The sequence below is a fragment of the Ictidomys tridecemlineatus genome, unplaced genomic scaffold, assembly GCF_052094955.1.
Source record: "Ictidomys tridecemlineatus isolate mIctTri1 unplaced genomic scaffold, mIctTri1.hap1 Scaffold_576, whole genome shotgun sequence".
Taxonomy (NCBI): Eukaryota; Metazoa; Chordata; class Mammalia; order Rodentia; family Sciuridae; genus Ictidomys; species Ictidomys tridecemlineatus.
In genome coordinates this window covers 208,289-233,002 of record NW_027523884.1, presented here as the reverse complement: position 1 = coordinate 233,002, position 24,714 = coordinate 208,289, and the positions used below count along the sequence as shown (strand labels likewise).

The window sequence follows — 24,714 nt, the reverse complement described above, 5'->3', positions numbered from 1 at the left end:
ACACTATTATATTTTGTGAAATTCCTTTTTCATCAACCTCAGTAGGTGTCTATATTCCTGCTGCTGTGCTCATGATACAAGGTAATGCAGCTTTCCACTATCTCACCATCTTCTGGTCTTGCAATACAGCTTTTTATCCAGGATGATTGCTCATCAATTTTAACACTTTTCAGATTGATGCCATCCCATTTGTGGATGTTTCATTTTATTTCTTGAACTTTAGGAGTGTACTTAAGGAATTCAGTTCCTGAGCCTCAATGTTAGGGTGTTAGGCCTACATGTTCTTCTGGTAGATGCAGGGTTTCTGGTCTACTTCTCAGGTCTTTGATATGCTTTCAGTTCAGTTTTAAGAGAGAGGGGCTAAATTTCATTTGGCTACATATGGATTTCCAGTTTTTCCAGCCCCATTTGTTGAAGAGGCTATCCTCAGCACACTATAGTGATATAATCACATCAATGTTTTTAGCAGCACAATTCACAATAGCTAAGCTATGGAGTCAACACACACACACACACACACACACATACATGTATTACTCAGCCATAAAGATGAATAACTTTATAATAGTTGCCATTATATGGATGAATCTGGAGACTACCATGCTAAGTGAATTAAGTCAGTCTCCCCAAATACAAATATCAAATGTATCAAATGTTTTCTTTGACATTTGGAAGCTAATCTACACTAAGGAGGGAAGAGTGGAAGAATACAAATTCCAGGTATTAGACAAAGAGAAATGAAGGAAAAAGAGTACGGTAAGGAAAGGAAATGAATGGTAAGAAAAGGAATGAACCTGACATTGTGTTCCTATATGTACATTTGCTATGTACATATAGGAACACAATGCAGAGAATGTCACCTTTATGTACATCAAAAGCCTGGGGTCCTAATTAGATTAAGATATATTCCATGCTTCTATATGATCTCAAAATGGGCTCTACTCTCATGAAAAACTAAAAAGAAGTCATAAAAAACATAATAAAAATGACACTTTAATTTGCATGTCTAAGTTAACAATCCAGGGGGCTGGGTTTGTGGTTCAATGGTAGAGAAATTGCCTCGCATGTACAAGACCCTGGGTTTGATCCTCAGCACAACATAAAAATAAATAGGTGAAATAGAGGCATTATGTCCAACTACAACTAAAAAACAAATATTAAAAAAAGATAACAACCCAGGTTTGAGTTAGACTTGTTCCCTATGAAAACCCCCAGAGAGAGATCCATGAGCTACTAACTTAGTAAAGACTCATTCACAGCACAAAGAGGTAATGAAGTCAAGCAATTCAGGTACAGAAGGCAAAAAAGTGTAGAAAGTATACAATTTAAGAGAAGGGAGCATGTGTCTGAAAGATGCTCTTCATAGGGTTGGGACTGGGCTTCCCTGCAGCAGTTATCAAGAATATTAGGACAGCAGGCATGAGAACAGAGCAGATTTCAGAATGTAAATAGAAAATGTAGATGGAAGGGCAGGTCAGGGCTACAAGGCCATGGGAAGTACAGATAAGACCAAACAGAGGCTCCATCTCCTGTTGGAGACAAGCACAGATGAAGAGAAATCACTGCAGAAGGAGGAGCTACAATCTTACAGAGTTAAAAGGAGTCAAGTCCATTCCAGAGCCAACATACCTGAAGCCTGAAGGCCAGGGAATCTGCATGCTAGTTTCCTCTTGCTCATCAGAATTTTTCTTGTAATCATCTTCTCTTTGCTGACACCTGTGGCATCATCGAGGACATGCTCTGTAAGTATGTGCAAATAAGACAGGATTTGTAAAATGCAATAGCACCCAGATATATTTCCAAACACTAGAAAATCAGAGTGGAGGTAGGTTGTGCTTTGGGGAAGGAAGAGATAATAAAAATCAAGCAAAATCAAAGGAGAAACACATTATTAAAGAAAGGAAAACTCATCCTAAGGAATTTAAAAATATGCATAATAATAATACACTGCACGTATACCCATTATATATGAAAAAGCACATATAAAAAATGTGTAATACACACAAGAGGGATCTCTATATTTATCTGATGGACAACTGCTCCTTTGGGCTCTTGACTCCACCTGTGCATGGGAAACTTGCATCTATGATATGTATGGGCTCACATGTCCACTCAAAGGCCCTTGGGCCTTCTCAGAGGAAATTGAAAGGAGAAGAGGGTTCAGTAACAATCCCAATTCTCCCTTTGCTAACTACACCTAGAAAACCCATTTCTTATGTCCCTGCCAATTGACCCAACCTATCAACCCAGGCACAGTGACAGAAATCACGTGTCCAATGGACATGTCATCTTTTGTACATGTGCCTAGGTATTCTTGGGTGGGTGGTGCCCATGCAAAAGTTCCTAAAATAAAGTAATACAATTGACAAAAAGGGCTTTAAAGTAACAATGAATTCATGTTTATTATCCAAATATAATTAATCTTAGTCACTATTTCTGGAGAGAACATTCTACAGAGACACCAGGGCATGGGACAAAAAAAGGAATTTATTGATCTTGATCCACAGGCAGAAAAGATCATGAATAGAAATGATGGACATCATATTTTTCTTTGGGGGGGGGGACAACAGGGATTTAACTCAGGGGACTTCATCACTGAGCTACATCCCAGCCCTATTTTGTGTTTAATTTACAAATTGGGTTTCACTGAGTTTCTCAGCACCCCGAGGCTTTGAATTTGAATAATACTTTTTGCTGAGGCTGGCTTTGAATTCATCATTCTTCTGTCTCAGCCTCCTAAGCCACTGGGATTATAGGCCTGAGCCCCCATGCCAAGCACAGCAGACATAGTTTAAAGACAAAATCAGTCAGATCCACCTGACCTCTGTACCTACTCTGAAACAAGATGGGTCTCCTGCCTCTGCATGCATATATTCAGCCTACACAGTAGAGTTGAGTGCAGAGAATTTTTGCTTTCCTAGGGAGAAAAGTTAGATTCATTTGAATTATGATAGGAATACTCACTGGCTTCATCCATAGCAGAACTGACTGTAGGCTCAGCTGATGGGAAGACAGAGCTTCTGACAAGTTCTTGTGTGTTAGATGAATTAGGATGATCCAAGGGTAGAAAATAAGTTTTCCCCAGCAGGAGGTCATCCTCTTTCTCCTCCTGCAGTTCACCATTGGGAATGCTGAGACAAGGAAGAATAACCAAAAAATCAAGGTGGTTTAGAAGCTACAGCCTCCCAGTTGGTTATGATTCAAAGTTGAAGAGTGGAGTCCCCTAACAGGTGCCTGCCTTCAAAAATAATCTAGAAAACCATTTTCAACTCATGGACATAATTTAGGTGCCATAGTATGAGAGAGAGAGTGAGAGCCACCAGTGTCCAGTGTACTGGCCAGATAACAAGCTGATGAGAAAGGAGGCTCAACTTCATCTATAAAGTACAACTACAGAAGGATCATACAATGAGAAGCAAAGCTGTAGTTGAACCTAGGGCATGACTGATGCTGACACTTGCATATAGATGGCCAGCAAATACAGCCTGATACATGATACAGTGCCCCCAAAATGTGTGCCTTTTAGAACTTTTTCTATCCATTTTTTTGATATAATACTTTTGGGGGGGGGGAAGGGGTAGAAAGGGAGCGTATTTCTGTTTTTCTTGCTATGACATACCTGTCCGGGATTATCAGGCCATAGTATAGAAAGATAGTATGCCTCTAATTCTGATTATTCAACTTAAAATAAACAAGTGATTTTGTTAAAAGGAAGAAATGCCCAAGACTGACTGTGCAGTTCTTCTCAGTCACGCTCAGTGTACCAGCACCAGGAAGATAAAAGATAACCTTGCTAAAGGGCTCCATCACACTGGGCTTAGTCAACATCACCCCTGCCAACAATAGTCTTTTTTACATTTGGTGATCAAATGTGTCTACTTTTGACCTCATGGTCTAATCTTTCAGGTTATCCTTAACCCCTTATTTTGCCTTTTCTTACAATCTCCAGATTATTTGTTGTTACCTGGAATTCAGTGAATTTTGGTCTTTTTCATCATCATTTTCATGGTTTTCTACAAACAATTCAAAAACATCCAGGAGTCATTACATAGTGCTATTTCACCCATTTCAACACAGAGCCCAAGTGGGTTCTTCAGTCACCTTGGCTAGACAGGAATAAGAATCTGCAGGAAATCTTGAAAGTTATTACAATTTCGATCAGGAATGAGCAGAAAAAAGAGTCATGGAAAATGGAGTGGGCTAAGGGGTGAAGACAAAATGACTTCTGCCACGTATAGCCCAGATAAAGTTCAGTTGTCATAATCTTTCCCATCAGTTTTCACAATTTTTCTTTGTGTGTTGACTTAGTCCTGTTTGCCAAGGAGGGTCCAAGAAGGAGCCATGTGCTAGTGACTTATGAAGGCCATGTTCCCAGAATAAAGAGGCAGCAGAGTCAAGGAAGCAGGGTAGATCAAAAGCCTAGACAGTGTGTGATTCCAGGGAAGGTGGCATGTGTCTGAAAGATGCTCTTCATGGGATTAGGACCCCCCATTAAGCTGGGCTTTCCTGTGTCAGTTACAGGGAATATCAGGACAGCAGATGTAGGAACAGAGCAGATTTCTGAATGCAAACAGGAGGTGGAGATGGAACAGCCTCTCAGGGTGGGAGACCATAAAATAGAGACATAAGACCAGACAGTCTCCATCTGCTGTTGGAAAGAACCAATGGTGAAGAGAAATCACAGCAGAAGGAGCTACCTCCTCATAGAGAGAGCTAAAAGAGGTAAGTGCATCCCAGAGCCACAGAAGCTGTCACCACTCTACCCGAAGCTTGAAGTCCTGGGAATCTGCATGCCATTCTCCACTTGCAGAAGAGTTGTTTTCTTTTCATGATCTTCTGCTTCATGACACTCATGGTATCAGTGAGGACATGCAGCTCACATCCAGGTGTTTTGACAGCCAAGCCTCCAAGGGCATCACCCTCAAGCTTGGGAAGGTTCTGCAGTTCAATGCAAGTATCCAAATTCAGTTCTGAAAATAAAACAGGAACTATTATCCTGTGACACAACTATTGACCCCAAAGGGTCACCTAATGAAGAAAGCAGCCTTGCACAAAAAAGTCTAAGGATTTATGTGTAGCTTATAGAGACTGATACTTTCAGGGCTGGGGTTGTAGCTTGGAGTTAGAGCACTTGCCTCAAATGCATGAGGCCCTGGGTTCTATCCTCACTACCACATAAATATAAAGACATTGAGACTGATACTTTCATTTTGTTGATGATTCTGGCATATCCAGTATGATAAACTTGACAGGAGGCAAGTGTGCTTACAATTCTTGAAAATATTCAAGAAATATGGAAGTTATAGACACCTATAGCTCCCCAATATAAAAGGCAATAATACCACTAGAGATCTAGGCAGAGCTTTTAGTCAGGAAGTGATCATCAAAGTTAAGCAAAATCATAGTAGAAGGAAAACTATATGAAAGTAGAGAACTGGGGAAGAATCATCCCTGGAATATTTTAAATCTTACTCTGACTAACTTATTTTATATACAGGCATTATTACTAATAGAACTACTGTATATGCCTAACATATAATGGATATATCTGATGAACAGAAAATTATGAACATTCACATGTGGGATTGTATAATATCAATATTCTGGCCACAAGAAGTCAGAAATAATTTAGAAACCTGAGGGAAAAAAAGAGATGTTTGAAAAGCAGATGCTCAAAAATTCCCTGTGAGACACCAGAACACAATCACTCAACTGAGCCTGTAGGCTTAGTCTTGACTGGGATTGTGGGAGCACCCAGTAGAGTCCAGCAGGAAGAAAAGATGGTGAACCTCCGCAAGTTTTCACACGTGCTTCAAGAACTACACACCAGTGACACACACAGAGCCCATGCCAGGGAGTGCTCTACATGAGGCACAGGTGTTTCTTCTCTTGCATGGCCCTCAGATGTTTGTAATGAGTGCAAGGGTGCCCACATCTGTCAGATGAGTGTGGCACCTGACATGAGAACCAGAGGCTCCAGAAGCTGATATTGAGGGAGACAGAGAATCAAGATGAACACAACCCAGATTAAGGGGACAAGGAGGGACTAAAACTCAGTCTTCACATCTGAGCAGAATTGAGTCCTTGTGAGGACACTGGCAACATGGCTATGAAGACAGACGAATGGAGAGGATGGACTCAGTGTGGAATCAGCAAGGAGACAATTTGTGCACTTTCTGTGTGAAGGTGTCACATTAATTTAAAGAGATGAGGAAAGGTGAAAAGTGAGCTGGATATGTCAGGACACAGAATTGTAAGCCCAGGATTTATACTATTACTGAAAAATTGCTCTATATCCAATGAAAATATCTTTTGTGAAATTATATTTATCAAATAACCAGAAGTTATCTGATGATTTGAGATTACAGAGTCAAATCTTTCATTAAAAAATTTTTATTTTTATTGAACTGGTACTATGGAAATTATTTTAATAAACCATGAAAGAGATGAAAGCACCTAAGATATGCACTTGGTAAAGGCCAGCCCAGGACCTGATAGTGTATTTAACCCTAGGCCCCAGGCTCCAGCTCACATCACTATGTCAGAGAATCGCAGCTTTAAGTCTGACCGAGAGAACATGTAGAGACCCACCATCTCTGCCACCCACAATATTCTGACAACCAACATGTGGATCAGAGCTTACAAATTCCCTTGCCTTTCCTATCTGGGAAGAGCATCCACTGTTTTCCAGGGTCAGTGTTGGCTACACAGCTATTGATAGCAGAGGAAAGACTCAGCCTGGCTCCACCATCACCACAGATTAACTGGTGATCCAACATTGTCCCCTGACAACTACTCATTTGGGTATTTACATCCAGGTGTGCATCTGAGGCTTGCATCTCTGACACACTGGGGCTCACATGCCCACTCAAAGGCCATTGGAGGCAGGCCTTCTTAGTGACACCTAAAAGGAGAACAGGGTAACTATCCCAGTTCTTTCTTTCTTTAGTACCCCCACCCAGAATGCCCATTTCTTATGTCCCTGTCTGTTGGGGAAACCAGCTTGTGTCTCAGGTACAGTGACAGAGATCATGAGTGTGATGGATATGTCACCTTTGGTTTCTGTGCCTGGATGCTAAGAAGGCCAGAATCAATAAATGGGATGGCAAACTGCAAAGCGTCTTCAGAGTAAAGGAAACAATTAATAACGTGATGAGAGCGCCTACAGAATGGGAAAAGATTTTTACCACATGCACATTAGACAAGAGCATTCAATCCTCAGGATGTATTAAGAACTCAAAAAACAAAAAACCCAAAAGAAAAAAAAAACATTAAATAACCCAATAAATAAATGGGCAAAGCACTGAACATGCACCTCACAGCCGAAAAAATACTAATGGCCAAAAGATACATGAACAACTCTTTATTATCTCTAGCAATTAGAGAAATGCAAATTAAAACTATGCAGAGATTCCATCTCACTTGAATTAGAATGGCAATTATAAAGAATTCAAGTAACAATAAATGTTGGTGGAGAATGGGGTGAGAAAGGTACTCTCAAAAATTTGAGTAGGACTGAAAATTAGAGCAGCCACTATGGAAAGCAGTATGAAGATTCCTTAGAAAACTTGGAATGAAACCACCATTTGACATCATCAACAGATGAATGGATAAAGAAAATGTAATGTATATAGAGAATGGTATATTACTCAGCCATAAAGAAAAATAAAACAATGGCATTTGCAGAAAATGGATGGAACTGGAGATATCATGCTAAGTGAAATAAGCCAATCCCAAACACCAAAGGCTATGTGTTCTGACTTCTAGATGATAACCGGAAAAAAGGGAGGTTGAGGAAGGGAATAATAGAAATCTACTGTATTGGACAAAGGAAAATAAAAGGATGGGAGGAGAGGGAGAAACAGGAAAGACAATAGAATTAACTGGACTTAACTAGCCTTAACTAGCCTTGTATTTGAATACATAACCAGGGTAAATTCACATCATAAACAAAAAGAGCGGGATCATCCACAGGATAAGTTATACTCTACTAATGTGTAATTGGCAAAATACATTCTACTGTCATATGTTACTAAACAAGAACAACAACAACAAAGGCAGGTGTCCAGAAAAGAGTGTCCCTGAAGAAAAATCATCCACTTAAGATGGCTTTGAAGAAAAAAATGAGTTTAAGGCTATTTTCCCAGGATTATTAAACTCCATCACTGTTTGTAGAGAGGACATTCTATTGAGACTCAGTGACCTGATTGAAATTAAAAGGTTTATTGATCTCTCCCCCGAGGGAGGAAAGATCATGGAAAGAATCTAGGATACCATGGAGAGGGGTGTCCAGTGGTTGTATAACATTCCTAGTTATGGGACCCTCTCTGCATTTCAGAAGCCTATGACTCCTTGTGGCCTATATACCACCTACAATCCATACACATATACAGTCTGTTGCCACCTGGAGGCTGTTAGCAGCTATAAGCAATGCAGCAGAGGAGCTGGCTCCTTATTGTAAATCAACTGTATGAAACTGTGAAGAGATATCGGGTCCATAATCCTTATATTTTCCACATACTACAGAGGCAAATTGGACATTCCTCCTGATATAATTGAGTTCTATGTCCCTAGGGAAATGAATAATGTCCTCAGAAATTGAGCTGACTGGAGGTTTCCAGCAGCCTCATGTCTATCCAGGTCAGACTCAGGAAGAACTGGGTACAATAGGGCCTGCTGCCCACTACTGTGTTCTCCACACACTCTCCTTGAAAATCCCTCATTCTCACCATGATCTGCTTCAGTTTTCTCAAAATTTCTTCAATCTGACTGTTTGGCTCCATCACCCTGAGAGCACACCTCATCATACTCTCATCACTGGTGTCTAGATTCTTCCACTCTCCTCCTCACTATCTTCTCTTCTTGTGAACTTCCCCAAAGATCAACTGTCTCATCAGGTTAACGTTTGTTAAGATACAGCTGCACAGTGTTACCCATGCTGGCCTCATGCTCCTGGCCATGAGAGAACCTCCTGCTGGGACCACTGAGCCCAGCCTCACTAACCTCTCACTCAATGTCCTGCTCTTACCATGTTCCCACTCTGCTTGGGAAAACTGCATTCCTACATCCCCCTGAATAATTCTAACTCCCTATCCTGCATTTGAAGTCCTCATTCCTGGCCCCACAAGGTTATCCAACATCACATCCCAACACTCCAATACACCATCCTTCCTTGTCAGGCTGTCTCCTCCCTGACTCTCACTCTGCTTCTCTGTCTTCCAGCATTCAGGTCTTTGTCTACAGGTGCTGCTCCCTGCCTGTCATGTACTGTGTGTCCCCAAGTCTCAGTTCATCCATTATTAATCATCTGTCATTGAAGACACTCAGTAACATGCATGAGAGATCCTCTTGACCTGAAGGAGAAAGTATCTTAAACCAATATACCTGTTTGTGAAAGCAATGGTGAAACAGAGAAAAAAAGGAGATTAGACCCTGAAGGATTGAAAATGGCCACTGACACAAGAATCTCTTCATGGACTCTTGGCAACGTGGACAGTTTCTTCACAAAGGTCTTGTACAGCATGCTTTCTACCAGCCACTCTGTCGTTACATAATTTTGGTGGGAAGGAGAACTCCTTTTATATGTCCAACCCCTGAAATCCTGGCCCATTCCTTTTCATGAAAACCTATTTAGTATCATTATATCAAATCAAATTTCCTCCCCTTCAATCTACTTCTTTCAGTTCCTTGAGGCTGGATCCCTCAATCATTGGGTACAATATTTATTTCCACTGTGTCTAAACCTCCAGCCCCTCCTACATATAGTATCTATTATGAAAAGTGGCCAAATCTGTGAAGTCCCTTGGGAAAGTCTCACCTTCCCTCAAGGATATTACTTTTAAACTACCTTGAACTCAGACTGAAGGGCTTTGGGGTAGTTTGGTCTCAAAGTGGCTGTAATTCAATGTAGACTCACTCTCTCTACCACTTCCGTGAATGACTACAGAGCTACTACTACCCTCTAGGTCATCTGCAATAAATATTTTAAATTGGGTTAGAATTTTGTCCTGTTTTCGGTTGCCTGCTTTTATCAGGGAGGAACCTTGCTGACATTTTTCAAGGCTCACAGTAGAAGATCCTCTGCAACTATTGGAGCCATTTATCAAACTCTAAAAGTATTGTTGCATGCCATTAGTGGGCAAGATGCAAAAGTCCTCAACAAAATATCAAGTTGTAGCTTAGATATATTCATGTTATTTCTGCAGGGCTTTCTATGTACACAGAGGATAGGTCCGAGCAGAGAGGTCAGCACCACTACTGTAGTTACAGCTGTGTCCTGTTCACAATATACACATTAGGGTCAGTGAACCCACACAGGATGAATATTAGTACAATTAGAATGCTCTTTTTCTTCATTTCAGATTCATGTATAAAGGTGAATGTGTCCATCTCTATTTGGAGGGAATGGATGAGGCACTGGCTCTTCCCAGGGACAAAGTATACTGATTAATAGCTCAAAAACCCATGTGAGAGGCTTTATGAATTCTTTGTTCCAGAGAAGCAATGTCTGTTTCTCTTTGAAATTGTCTCAAAAACATTTGTAACATACAGAATTAGAAATGGGTGAACACCCAACCCAGCCTCCTCTTTGAAAGATCAGGCTGCACAGCAGTAAAAATATGTTGGCTGAGGAGCCAGGCAGACATGGGCCCTGTGTTCCCACCACACACTAGTGGAGATTTGGGGGCAGTGACCATGCTGAATCTCAGTGTCCTCAGCACTACTGTAGAGACACCACCAACTGTGAATAGTGTCTCTTGAGGATTTAATGGAGTAGTCTGTATACAGAGATCCCTTGGCAGTGGTTACAGTTCACACATGTATTTTATTTCTTTTTCTGAAATGTTGTGACACTGAGATTAAACTTTTGCATCACTGCACCTCAGTGGAAATGGGAAAAAGAAAAAGATGGTCACACCTGAAAAGGCACTGACTAAAGCAAGGGTTGGAAAATAAATTTAGTCAGTTAATTTTACTATAAAACATTCTGATACAGTGAGACATCAGACTTCTGCTCTTCCTAAAAACTGATTTAATGAGTAAAGACTCAAGAATTTCAAAAGTTTATCTGAGGAAAAGTTGAACCCTACCTTGAGTGAGAGGCAAGAAGAATATATTTTTTCTCTACATACTCTATAAAGCTTCTACCACTCATGGCTCTTGTTCAACAAGAGTGACATTCCTGGGAATTGTGGAGAGAAATGCTCTCTGCTGTCTGAATAACTGGGTCAGTTCCCCATCATGTACACTGGCCACTGACAATTTACATGAGAACATAACTCTCAGATGGAACAGATGATTCAACATGTAATCTATGGAGGAAAGAATCATTTGTGCTCCGTTGGGTTGAAAACTACAGCAATGTATGGTGGAACAGAAACAGGAATGATTAATTGAAGGATAGCCTTCTCAGAGGAAGTTGAAAAAGTGCGTTAACACTCAAGAACCATAAAAGATCTCCACAATGATTTTTGAATATTCTATCTCATGAAAAGAAGAGAGGAAATCATTAGAAAATAAATGCAATTTCCAAGGACACTGCAGAAGGAATGATTTAACCCCTTTAAAGACTGAGGTCTGACCAATCCCTCCTGGAAAAAGTTGTAGTGATGTCTGTGAGATGCTTCTAATCCCCTCCTCCTAACTCCAGTCTACCTGCAACTGTGGCTGGCACATTGCAGACCAGGATTAAAAACAACTGACCTGGCAAGAAAAATAACAAAGCTTCAGATCCACCTGACCTCTGCACCTGCTGAGAAACAAAATGGTCTCCTGGCTCTTCAGGCATATGTCTCAGCCTAGATAGTGGAGTTGAGTGCAGAGAATTTGTGATTACCAGGGAGACAAGTTGCATTCATGTGAATTAGGATAAGAGTACTCACTGGTTCCATCCACAGTAGAGCTGAATTTAGGCTCATGTGATGGGAACACAGAGCTTATGACAAGTTCTTGTGTGTCACATGAATTAGGATGACCAGAGTACTCAAAATATTTTTCATCCAGCTGGAGGTCATTCTCTTCCTCTTCCTGAAATTCACTGTTGATACTGCTGAGACAGCTGAGGCAGGGAGGAACAAAAGATGAAATCATGGTGATTTAGAAGTTACAGTCTCCCAGTTGTTCCCGATTCAAAGCTGAAGGGTGGAGTCCAAAACAGGTGCCTCCCTTCAAAAATGATCCAGAAAACCATTTTCATCTCAAGGACATAGTTTAGGTGCCACGGTATGAGAGAGACCAAGGGCCACCAGTGCTCAGTGTAGTGATAACAAGATAACAAGCTAATGAGGAAGGAGGCTTAACTCACCTATAAGACACAGTCACAGAAGAATCACACAATGAGAAGCATAGCAGGGGCCAACCTTGTGCATAAAGCATGGTGAATTTTAGACACAAGTGTCTGATCAATAGTCTCCTTAATTGAAGAGTCTCAGAGACATTTTGCCTTCTTTGCACATCCATGTTATGACATGATATCATTTTTATTCTATCTATTTTTCTTGCTATGGAATACCTGTTGATGAGCTCAGGCTAACAGTACAGAAATGATTTTTGAGTCTCATCCTGAGTTTGACATTTACAAAGGGAACATATGATTTATTTAAGATCTAGAAGTGCCCAAGGCTGCTCAGTTATTCTTGAGAAGACTTACTCTTACAATACTATAAAGAAGACAAAGAATTTTGCTAATGGGTTCCATCATCTTGGGTTGAATCAACAACTTCACTGCAATCAGCACTCCTACTGTGCCTTTAAGAAACTTGACTACATTTGACCTCATGCTCTGTACTTTCAGGATTCCTGCACCCCTTTTATTTTATCCATTTTTTTTCTTGCCCCTGGTCATTCATTGTTACCTGAAATAAAGTGACTCTTCTTTATCATTGTCCTCATTGTCATGGTGTTCTGTAAACATATTCAGAAATGCAGAAGTCATTAAATAACTCCCCTTCACTCATTCCAATACAGACACTTCCCTCAGAAGAAGACATAATTTATGTATATATAATTCAGGGAGCAACTAAGGGACTTAACCTGGGAGAGCTCACATGTTGAGTTTAAAGAAATGGTCAGAAATGCTATGCTGATCCATCATGCACAACGTCTCTGACTGGGGGGATCATTATGGAATGCTCTTCATGTAATTGGACAAAGTCAAAATGCATTTTGGTCTCCTGATCCCTGGATACTCATCCAGGTTCTTCTGGATTTCATTAACTGCAGCTTCCTTCCTTCCACAAAGCTCATTCCAACACTTAGTGGCTCTAGGCCCCCTCACAATTCTCAAATAGAACCAGTTTCATTCTCTATAAAGAGGATTAAAAGCCCTGAGCCTCATTTTTCTCAATACTAGGGATTTTTTTTTTTTTTTTTTAAAGATCGCAAAGTTAACTTTGGCAGTGTACTAGAAGGAAATTCCTTTCAGAACTGTTCTGGTATAAATATTACTGCCACCTTATTCTAGCATTTCAATGGAAGCAAAATTAACCATTTCAATGTTCTCTCTCTTTTATGTTTTTGGTACCGGCCATTGAACTTAGCGGCACATGACCACTGCACTACATCCCCAGGCCTATTTTGTATTTTATTTAGTGATGGGTCTGAGTTGTTTACTGCCTTACTTTTTCCTGAGGCTGGCTTTTTAAATTTTTAAAAAAATTTTTTTAGTGTTAGGTAGACACACAATATCTTTATTTTTTATTTTTTTATGGTGCCGAGAGTTGAACTCAGTGCCTCATGCATGCTAGGTGACTGTCCTACCACTTGAGCCACATCCCATGCCCTCTGAGTTGGCTTTAAACTCAAGATCCTCCTGCCTTAACCTCCTGAGCAGCTGGAATTATAGGCTTGTGCTTGTAATCAAAGAATTAAACATGAGCAAGAACACTTAGGAGAGATAAGTTTTCCTAGGTTGTAAGAATAAGGTCATACACAGCCCTGATATGCACACACATAAATGGTACCTGTGAGTAGGTTACAGTCTCTATAACTTCCCTGCTCTTGTTAGTTCTAGGTTTACCATCCTGAATTTGTCACTGGACCATCAGAAGTATTATTAATAGAAGTGCATTTGTGTTTTAATGGGGTAGTCATGAGCTGCAGCTAGACAAAGGGAAACTTCATGCTCACCCAAGAGATCATCACTGAAGCAGGTGGGCTGGTGGATATCTGATGATTCAGAGTGACTGGGGCAAGTGTTACAGCCCTCATTCAATATGTCCTGCAGGATTTCTTTCTCCTCCTGTGGGGCTTGTCTCAGACTGGAGGGATAAAGAGTACAATTAAATGAGAGGATTAAATATGAGTCCCAGTTGGTCTAAATAGAGGCCTAAGGGAGTGGTCACAGAAGGGCAAGAGGGTACTCCTTTCAAAGAGAAAGAAAATGATCCTCCTAGGATGTGGGCAGGGTACACATGTCTTTATGACAGGAGATAGGAAGAGGGGCTCAATCTACTGACTAGAAAAGAGCTGAGGACAGACACTCCACTCTCCCTGTGTGATACAACCATGAGCCACAGCATACACAGAAAATGACCTTTATGTGTGTGTTTGTGCGTATATTTGTATATGTGTGTGTGTGTGTGTGTGTGTATGTGTATTCCCCCCACCCAGCTATGACATCCCTGCCAAAAAGTCTTATCAACCAGAAAGAAATCGATTTATATCTCATATTAAATGGACCCATACAAGACAGGAGATGTAGATTCTGTCAGGTTAAAAAAAAATTAGTTAGTTTGATTATTTCTAGTTGGATACAGACAAGAACCACAGAGAAAAGAAAAACACCTCCTTAAAAGATGGACTTCTTCCATGGTTGAGCAATGCAGTCATACCAGCAGCTTGTGTTTGCCTTTGCATGTGAATAGTGTGGACACTTTGTACCTCTTGGTTTGCTCATCTGGGGACCCTCCTCATATTTAACCCATCCTCTTCCAGGCTCTTAACACTCATTGTTACCTGGGAGCCAGTAATTCCTGTTCTTTTCCACTCTCCTCCTCTGCACCACTCCCTGAAATCAAATTCAGAAATGTCCAGTCAGTCAATGAGTAGTTTCTACATCACTCACTACAAACACAGGGGAAGCCTGAACTCAATGGAGAATCATTAGTCCCAGACCTTTACCAACACGGCCGTTATATGTGTGTGGAACTGATATGGTACACAATGGATCCTAATACAAAAGATTTGAGCTATTCTTGAGGATGAAAAGGCATTTTCATGTCTCCAGTAGAAATCAGTAACTGGGAATTAACCTATGCCCACCCTACACTTCCCTGTAAACTAAAAGTTGCTATAGTCTTTGTGTTTCATTATTCCACTGTTAGTAAACTGAAGGCAAAATAACAATATCTTTACTTCTAGAAATGATGGATTTCCTTTTGATGAAAGAAAAGAGGAGAAAAAGTTTTGGAGAAGATCTTTTTCTCAGAGGGGAAACAGACAATCATACCTCACTTTAGTGACCATAAACCTATCTGCAACTTACGATATTTCTGGAACTCGTTGGCCAGGGTATACACGGTAGATTGACATAAGATGAATTTTTCTTCCAGATCACGGAAATTCAGTTTGTGTTCTTGTAATTCGGCTTGTAGTCCCCGTATGATTTCTTTCAATTTCATCTGAGGCTCTCCGTCAAGGTTCATTTCAGCCCCTCCATCAGGGGAAGGGCTGAAGAATACTGCCATGTTTGTACAGTAAATGTACAGCCAGGACCTGCAAAGAGGAAACCCAAGCATGTTATGGGTTAAACACAAGTGAATCCAAGAGCTGGATGCAGTGGCAAACGCATATAATCTCAGAGGCTCAGAAGGTGAGACAGAAGGATCTAGAGTTAGAAGTCAGCTTGAGCAATGACAAGGTGCTAAGCCACTCAGTGAGACCCTGTCTCTTAATAAAATACAAAAAAGGGCTGCATATGTGGCTCAGTGTTTGAGTGCTTCTGACCCAAATATTTAAAAAAAAATAAAATAACCCAAATAGAATTCATTGGGATTAAGGGAAGACAGCAGCTGTCACGATTCACTTACTGTTGAGAACTAAGTACTCAGCAGTCCACAACACTTCAAACTCCTTCACCTTTCAAACAAGGATTCACACACCTGAGTCTATAGCATGGACTCAAGAGAGAAATGAGGAGGTAGGGCTGAGTGCGCTAGGTAACAGTCTAACAGAATCAGAAGGTGGGAGATGTCACGGAATGTGGGAGCCTCTGCCTTCCAATGGCCTCATGATGGCTGACCCACTGGTTTCCTCAGAAGGTCACTACAGATGTAGACCACCACTCATTGGGCAGTCTCAGTACTTGTGTACCCTCAGGGCAACGTTACCAACTTTTCTTTGTTCCCTTCTCCAAACACCATATTTCACATTACTCCTACAGGTATATCTTGAGAATCCTCAAAGTAAAAATGGTTTCCCAACAAGTTAAAATTATCTACAGGACTACCCAGTGGTCACCTCATTATTTGCTTAATAATAAGGTGGATCATAAGGCTTTTCCTCAAGGGAACAATGCAAAACTGTCAATGTAACATAGTCATAATGTTCTTCTCTGAATATGCAGCCATTATTTCAAAATCCACTAAAAATACAGAACAAAGAGTAAACCATGAGTGTTTGAAATTGTGTTCTGCACTCTCTTAATATTATTTTGTTATACTCCATTTTTATTGTGGCCTCTTTTCTCTCACTGGGATATCTGTTGGTGTATAGGACTCTGAAGGAATTCCTCACTTATTACAAAAGTTCCAATTGCCTTAGGCAATAGCAACGTGGAAAGGAGAATAGAAACATGGAGGGGAGCCATGCTAAGTCTTTGTGAACCCTCAACTGTGGGACGCTCATTGGAAAGAAAATTTCCAGATCCCTCTTACTAAGTCCAAAGCAGATAATGTCCAGTGCTGACTCTGCTCTTCCTGGCAATCTTCCCTTCACTAGGTCAGGCTACTGGTGTCTGCAATCAATGTTCTCACCTACTGAGAACCATGGCTGAATCTGAAGCAGATACATTAAGCTCTTTTCAGTAAGGATTGGATACCCTTCCTAGCATGCTGCAGGGAAATGAGCCCAGTGCTTTATCTGTAGGACCTCAGCAAATGCATTCATTTGCTTTAACCCACTTATAATGTAAGTTCTCTAGATACATGGAGATTTTACATTTTACACACGTCACAGGGTAAACTGAGGAGCAAAGCAGGGGAATTAGTTTATTCTGCTTCTATGAACACAAGAGTCATGGACTCTCATCCACTTGAATGTCAGAAAGCCTGGCTTTTAGCCCCACCTTCCTCCCTTTGGACTGCAAACCTGAACATTACTTCAATTATTTACCTGCATTTGAAATGAAGTTCGAGTAAAAACAAGAGTTGAACTTTGAGGAATGACAATATTAGTTTGTTTTGAAGTGGATAGAAAATGCAGAGGTCTAGAGAAAACATCATGATAATCTTCGTAAGGAAGAACTTATGTGTCTTACTTATCCTGCCTCTTTCTCCAGCTGGCCAGAACATACTCAGTATCTGTTGATGGCATCAAAATCATCTTCAGATCTTGAGAATATGGATTTCTATGAGCCAAACTGGAGAGCAAGTGTTGGTCTGAGAAGTCATACATCATTATGCTGGGACCTGTTGGAAACAACCAGTAGGGGGATCAACCTGACTATCAACATTTTTTGATACAGCACTGGCTACACTCATCAATTAGCCCACTATCAATTCTTTCACTTGCTGTTCACCAGACTGACAGTTCTGTAAAAGCTAAGATAATGTTCTACCCATCTCTGTGTTCACAGTTTCCAGTGAAGACCAAGCACTGAGGCACCTGGCAGGATACACTGAATGAATGCATAAAAGTGGTTGCCTACCACTGTCTTTACAATGAAGTCCCTTTACAGTGTCATCTAAAGCCTTCTAGTTAGTGTCCCCTTCAATGAATCCACAAGTGCCACATACAGAGTCTTGCACATAACTCTGCATGTGAAGAAGAGAAAACTACCCTAAGAACACTTTGTTTCCCACCTATAATCCACATTGCACTCTAGGGTTTGTAATTGGGGCTCTTGCCAGTTTTAAATTTTTTTATTAAATTTTTAATTTGTATGAAAGTTAAAGGTTGACTGAAGAAAAGGCTTACAGTTGACTTACTCTTATTCTAAAAGATAGGTGTTAGAAAAGCATCCATGTGCCAGTGATTTAGGAAGACCATGCCTCCCAGGAGAAAGAGGCAGTGGAGCTGAGGGAGCTGGGAGGAGAAGGCAAAACAGCCGACAAAGTGTGATTTCAGGGACAGCGCCATGTGTTTAAAGGATAATTTTTATAGTATTTGGACACTGAGTTGGCTCTGCGTCAGTGTGGCAGTTACAGAGAAGAGCAGGACAGCAGCTTTGGATACAGAAAAGTGTTCAGAGTGAAAACCACAGGAGTGAGTCAACCTTATGCATAACCAAAGTTGAATTTTACACTCTCCTATCAAGTGAATATAGCTTCCTGCATGTGGAAGGTCCCAGAGAACTTGTGCCTTCTACCTACACAATATTTTGATATGTTGTTTCTGTGTGTGTAGCTGCTGTTTTTGCTATAGCAGAACTGTCCAGGATCTTGGAATAACACTTCAGAAAGAAGTTACTCATGTCATTCTCATTTTAGTTCTTTCAAAGGAACAAGTGACTCTTTTAAAGGAGAAAGTCCCCAAGTCTTCTCAGACAGATGATAAAAATGCTCAACAGAAAACAGGCAATTCAGAGTGGTTTAGCAAGGGAAACCAGTGACACCAGCAGATGGTTTTTACCTTTGCAGCTATTTTGGCCTGTTTATGTGCTCTTTTTGTCTGATAATTACCCTCCCATGATGATTCCCTGGGGGCCAGTGATTCAAGTGATGCTTTTCTTCATCATGATGCTCTTCACTATTTCCTACAACTGAATTTATTAACCCCCCTTTAGATATTAGGCAGTTCTATCTCATCCATTAAAAACTGTAGCCTATCATGGCACAGAGAAAATATCGGTATGAATTTAGAAAGATCTCATGCATTTCTTTAAAGAAATGGCCTGCCCAGGTATTCTTATCCATGAAACAAAGTGGCCCCCATAAAGTAGATCTCACAAGGAGCATGCTAGTTGTTTAACTGGGCAGAGGGTAAAATGTCCTTTCTTCCCCACATGAACAGAAACTGGAAACAACTGGTGAGTGCTGGTAAATTTCAGGTATACCTACCTCCCATTACATGGCTGCTTCCCAGGCACAGTGATTTACTTCCAAATACGCCTTTCATAGAAAACATATTCATTCCTCTTCAGGGAAGAAAGACAACCCTGTCATACATCTTGGAACTCCATACATCTAGGAACTACACAGGACCCTCCATGCCTGCTCCTATCACTTAACCAGGGAAAATTCTCTCCATGTCACTTCTTAAGTATTAAAGTGTACCCTACATCCCACCCTCAGATTTTACTACTTCAACTCCCTAAAACAAACCCTGAGAGTGACTTTTGAAAGTACACTCATAAACATTCCCTGTTTAGATGCTACAGCTATCATGCCATGTGCATTTTAAGCAATATTTTTGAGAAGAGAAAACATAACCAGAAAAGATAAATCTCCCTTGGCCCACAATTAAATCAGCCTGCAAATTCCTTAAAAGTTTTCTTTCTTAAGCCATGCTCTTTTCAATTTCACAAACTTGCACCTGTCACACTCTCCTTCCTGAAAGTATGTTAGGTATTTGCTGCCTGCCATCTTAAAGGCACATGCCTGGTTCAGGAAGGAACATATGGGATAGTATGACCTCTGCCTAGTGGGTGAATCTACTGTCCTCCCACTTAGGCAGTCTCCATCATTCAAGACCACACACAAGATGCAGATACCAGGAGAGCAGGTACAAATATCACTTGCCTAATGGAATCTCTCATGAGCTGGGCACCTTGGAACATCTTTCTGTGAGCAGGGCCTCTGGGCACCTTACAAAATGCTCTGCCAACTTGTGCTCTTCAGCCAGTTCCTCTGGATGGCCCTCAGGGTCATGCTGGATAAGGAGGTCCTTGATATGCCTACTGAGGAAGAAAGAAGCATCTTCATCTTCCTGCAGCTTCAGGGGGCCAATTCTGGTGCCTGAAATTCAATCAGCAAATTAAAATCCCTAAGGTAGGATACAAGGGGAAATTTATAACTAGAACTCAATGAATGATGGGATAGTAGGATTTGGACACAGATTTCTATGACAATATCCCTTTGAAGCCTTCAAACCAATATTCTGGTACTTTTGGAGCAATTGTTCACACATTCTTGCACTTGCCAGTTTACCTCCTGCAGACTACTACACACCCAATGTTGGTACTTCATCTACTTTCTTGGTACTTTTCTTTTGATACTATTAAAAAATACATTTGTACATGTGTATATATTTATACATTTAGGCATATAAATGTATATGTATACACATGTACACGTACATATGTATAGATAAAAACATACATAAGTACAGATATATATCTAACTGCATTCCTTGCTTTGAGAGCCCTACTACAAAAGATGAAGTATGTGGAAGGAAGTCTGAATTTAACCCTGCATTTAGACTCTACATGAGAAGGTGGATGGGACCTGGGTACAGGAAATCCCGAGACTGATTCATTCAGAGTGACTCTACAAGTACCAAAAGGAAAACAAACTTATGTGGGGAATGACATTGCTGTTTGGGTGAATGGAATTGGTAGTAATCAGCAGCTTGTGTGTACATGGTCGTGTTTCTCTCTGTCCTTCCACCTGGGTTGAGCTTGGAGACAAAGTGCTGTGCCAGCCTGTTCCTATCAGCAATTTGCTCTCAGAGGACCTTCCCCAGGGGACTGTCAGAGTCTTCCATGTGAGGAAGTCCTTGAGATGCTGACTGAGGAAGAATTAGGCATCTCTCCCTTCCGGGGACTGCTGGGGTAACTGGGTGACAGCTCTCAAGCCTGAGCATGACTTAGAACAAAGAATTTCCTGACGCAGGTAGAAAGGAATGCATCAGAATGCATGCAGCATTGAGAAGCAATAAGGATTTGAGAGAGGTGTTTCTGAAGACATCATGAGGAGTCCTTCAGTGCAATTCTGACTCATTTAATGCCAGAAGTCCATGAGCATTCATAGTTTACTTGAACTCTATTTCAGTAAGTTCAGAAATAATAAGTTTTGACCTTTAATACAGGAATATTGAAGAAAGCAAGCAATATCCTTTAAAAACACACTTTGAAACTCTGTGCAATACGTACAAACATACAGAAGACCAATTTTTCCCTGGATCTGGAGGGAAGAATATATACAATCAACATATCACATTGGTTAGCTCAGCACCCCTGGATGATCAGAATTACCTGGGGGCATTGGTTCCTGTCCTTCATCCTTACCATGTTATTTATTTCCTGCCAATAAAACCAGACTGGGCCAGCCACATTAAACTACTCCTGCTTTACACATTGCAAACACGAGCATATCAATGTTCTCTGGGTACACTGGGATGTCCTGAGAAGAATACTGAAGGAGAACTTAAAAGAAGGTACCCTGCACTTACCATAAAAACTGGCCTTGTTTTGGAGACCAGGTGAGTAGGCAGTCCTGTTCTGATAAATTATTGACCCAGATCCTGTCTCTGAACTCTGGAAAAAATCAAGCATGCACTTTTTTCCCCCCAAGAGATTCTGGTAAAAGTGCCTAGCTGCCTTCTAAAACACATGGGTAAGTTCCCTCAGCAGACACTTTGTTTCATGTTGGTTCAGATTAGAAAAGTCACTGAAAATAGATTTAGATGGAATATGCAAACTCTCACAAAGGAAACATTTATTGGTGTGCCATTGACACAGTATCCTTGGCTATTAATGGATTTTGCAGGTGACAGGGTAAAGCCTTATCTTCAGGGAAAATGCCATACATAGGCAATGAGAATTTGGGACTGGAGCTTAGAGCCAAGCAAACATGGTACCATCTTGAAACATATAAGCGATTTTGCTGTCCTTCTTGGATAGCCACAAATGTTCAAAAAACACTGCGGAGAATTGATATTTTAACAGGACAAGTAGAGGAGAAATAAGAGGACCCACTGCAAAAGAGTCTTTTGGATAGATGATTAGGCATCTGCATGCTAAAGAACTAAATGAGATTCTTTGAATACATTCACTCTCCTCATCCCTGCCTGCAAAGTTCCATAACTTGCATTTGCCAGTGAGTGCCAGGAGGGACAGGTGGGGCTAAAAGTTGGAAGAGTGCAAGCTACCTGACCCACCCAATGCCTGTACTTCAGACCTTGTCCTAGTGTTTGACTCATACCAATGAGTAACTATGGGACCTGCCTGCAGGGAGATCTCTCTACCCACATAGAGGGTTGAAATTGAAGAATAGGGAGGCTACCTGGGAACCCCCCAGGAGCCACCTTTTTCTTTTTAATTTTTTTAATAATTGTAGATGGACAGTTTTATTTGTTTTGTTTTTATGCTCTAATCTCTTTAGTTTTTTATGCAGTGCTAAGGATCAAACTCAGTGCCTCACACACATAGCCAAGCACTCTGCCACCAAGCTACAGCCCCATTCCACCACCTTTTTCATGGAAGCAGTGTATTCACTGGCCCCATCCAGAGTAGAGTAAACCACATGTTCCTCAGAGAGGGAGGCTGGACTCTTGCTTGGGAGGCCAGAAAAGTGAGACAAGTCATGACAGCTGGAATGAGCCCAAAGCACCTCTTTCAATGAGTCCATCAGCACTTCATTCATATCCTCCTCCACTTGCAGCTCCATGCAGAGACCTGTATGATATACAAAACAATTACATGGCTGCATTTTCTTAGTTTCAGAAGAGTATATCACTGCAGTGTTTTGTACAAACACTAGTTTTTCCTATACTTACACACAAAAAGCAACCTTCAATGACAATAAATATACTCTACGTGAATGGCAGTAGTGATAATGATTTATATGCTACATTCAAAGTTAGTAACATGAAACGCAAAAGTACTAAAAGAAATGATCTGAGCAAGTTTGACAGCCAGAATCGAAGATTATTGTCTTATATCATCTTGTTATTCTGAATAATTGTAATATATGTGTGTGAGGTTGTATGTTCTGAACTTAGTCCTATCAACAAAATTAATTATTTGATGGAATTAATTATTTTGAGTTTCAAAATTCACAGGCAGGGATAGAAACATTTTTATATGCAGATCTAGCTTCCAGGCCACAGGTCAGAATACCCAACATCACATTTAATTCCCATTAGTAGTCCAGTCATTATTTTATTATGATTATACAGTCTTGTAAAATGTCCTTTTTATGAAATGCAATCCATTTTCATCTAATAACATTTTAGATGCCAAGTATTTAGAAGTGACTCTGAAGAACAAAATTATTTCCTGAAAATGTTCATACTAACATACAAATTAGCACCAGACTGAAGACAAGGACAAAACAAAATCAAATATAAAGACTGGATTTTAAATGCCACTACTAATACCACATTAATTTTGAATATTCCTATTTGTACTGGAGTATTCATTACAAAAAGAACATTTCTAGTTTAACATCTTCAGAATAAAGTTTTAAATACCAATCCTTAAAATAGTTCATTTGAAAATATATAGAGAAATGTAATAAGCATGCATAAATGTTTTTTCATCAGATTTGATTACATACTTATTGTAGATATTTGTAAGTTATTCACCCCTGATTATCAGTAAAGTTTGCTAGATGTCATGAAGTAAAAGATCCGAAAAAAGATTCTAGAATAAACACTGCCACTGGAAAAGACACTGAAAAGCAGCCGTTTGCAACATTTTGAAAATCTGTTTTCATATTTCAGTTTTATAAGAAGTAGTTTTAAGTATTACATACATGATGATAAAGTTATACTTGTCTCATGTAGTCCTGAATTTGGTACAAAAGAAACTACGTTAAAATCACATCAAGGGCTGGGGATGTGGCTCAAGTGGTAGCGTGCTCGCCTGGCATGTGTGCGGCCCGGGTTCGATCCTCAGCACCACATACAAGCAAGATGTTGTGTTCGCCGAAAAACTAAAAAATAAATAAATAAATAAATATTTAAAAAATTCTCTCCTCTCTCTTTTTTTTAAAAAAAAAAAAATCACATCAAATCTCAGATCGAGAAAAGTAGTTTTGTTTTGTTTTTTCCTTTTGATAAGTGAGCATGTGTTTTGCAATCTCTCAATTCACAGGAGTACAAAGTTAGACCCTGAACATGTCTTGTGGCTGTCTTTGCCTTCCTTCAGAGCTCCCAAATCACAATGAAGTACATTGTAACACAGTAGTGAGGTTCAATAGTTGAACACCTGCAAAATAGGACTGATTAATTGGTTAAAATGTAATCATATTTGTCAATATAATTTAAGATTAAAAATAATTCTCATATCTTACTACTGATTTTCAATATAGCCCATCATTTTGATTCTTCAATACTTGGTATATTTTTCATAAAAAAACATATTGGGAAAGGAAAGTTTCATTGAGATAAGGACAAGAACAAAAATTATTGAGCTCTGTGGAAACTTTGATGATAAAACAGACAACAGTTCAAGCACCTCTTACTTTGTTAGCTAAAGGTACTATTGATGAGCACATCAGGTACTAGGAAGGTCAAAGTGCATTGTGCTAACAGACATGAGAGTTGTATTTAAGGTAGTGTGTTAATAAGCACTGAAGAAATCCATTAGTAACTACAATGAGGTTGTTTTAG

General features: G+C 40.2%; 1 long non-coding RNA gene across 1 annotated transcript; it reads right to left on the bottom strand.

Annotated features, from left to right (window-relative positions):
- Positions 1 to 1,635: 1,635 nt before the first annotated feature.
- On the bottom strand, positions 1,636 to 12,776 carry LOC144374095 (uncharacterized). Its single transcript, XR_013433593.1, has 3 exons — positions 11,883 to 12,776; positions 2,965 to 4,970; positions 1,636 to 1,740 (listed from the first exon to the last, which is right to left on the bottom strand). It is a non-coding gene; the product is annotated as an uncharacterized LOC144374095 (long non-coding RNA).
- Between the last annotated feature and the right edge of the window lie 11,938 nt (positions 12,777 to 24,714).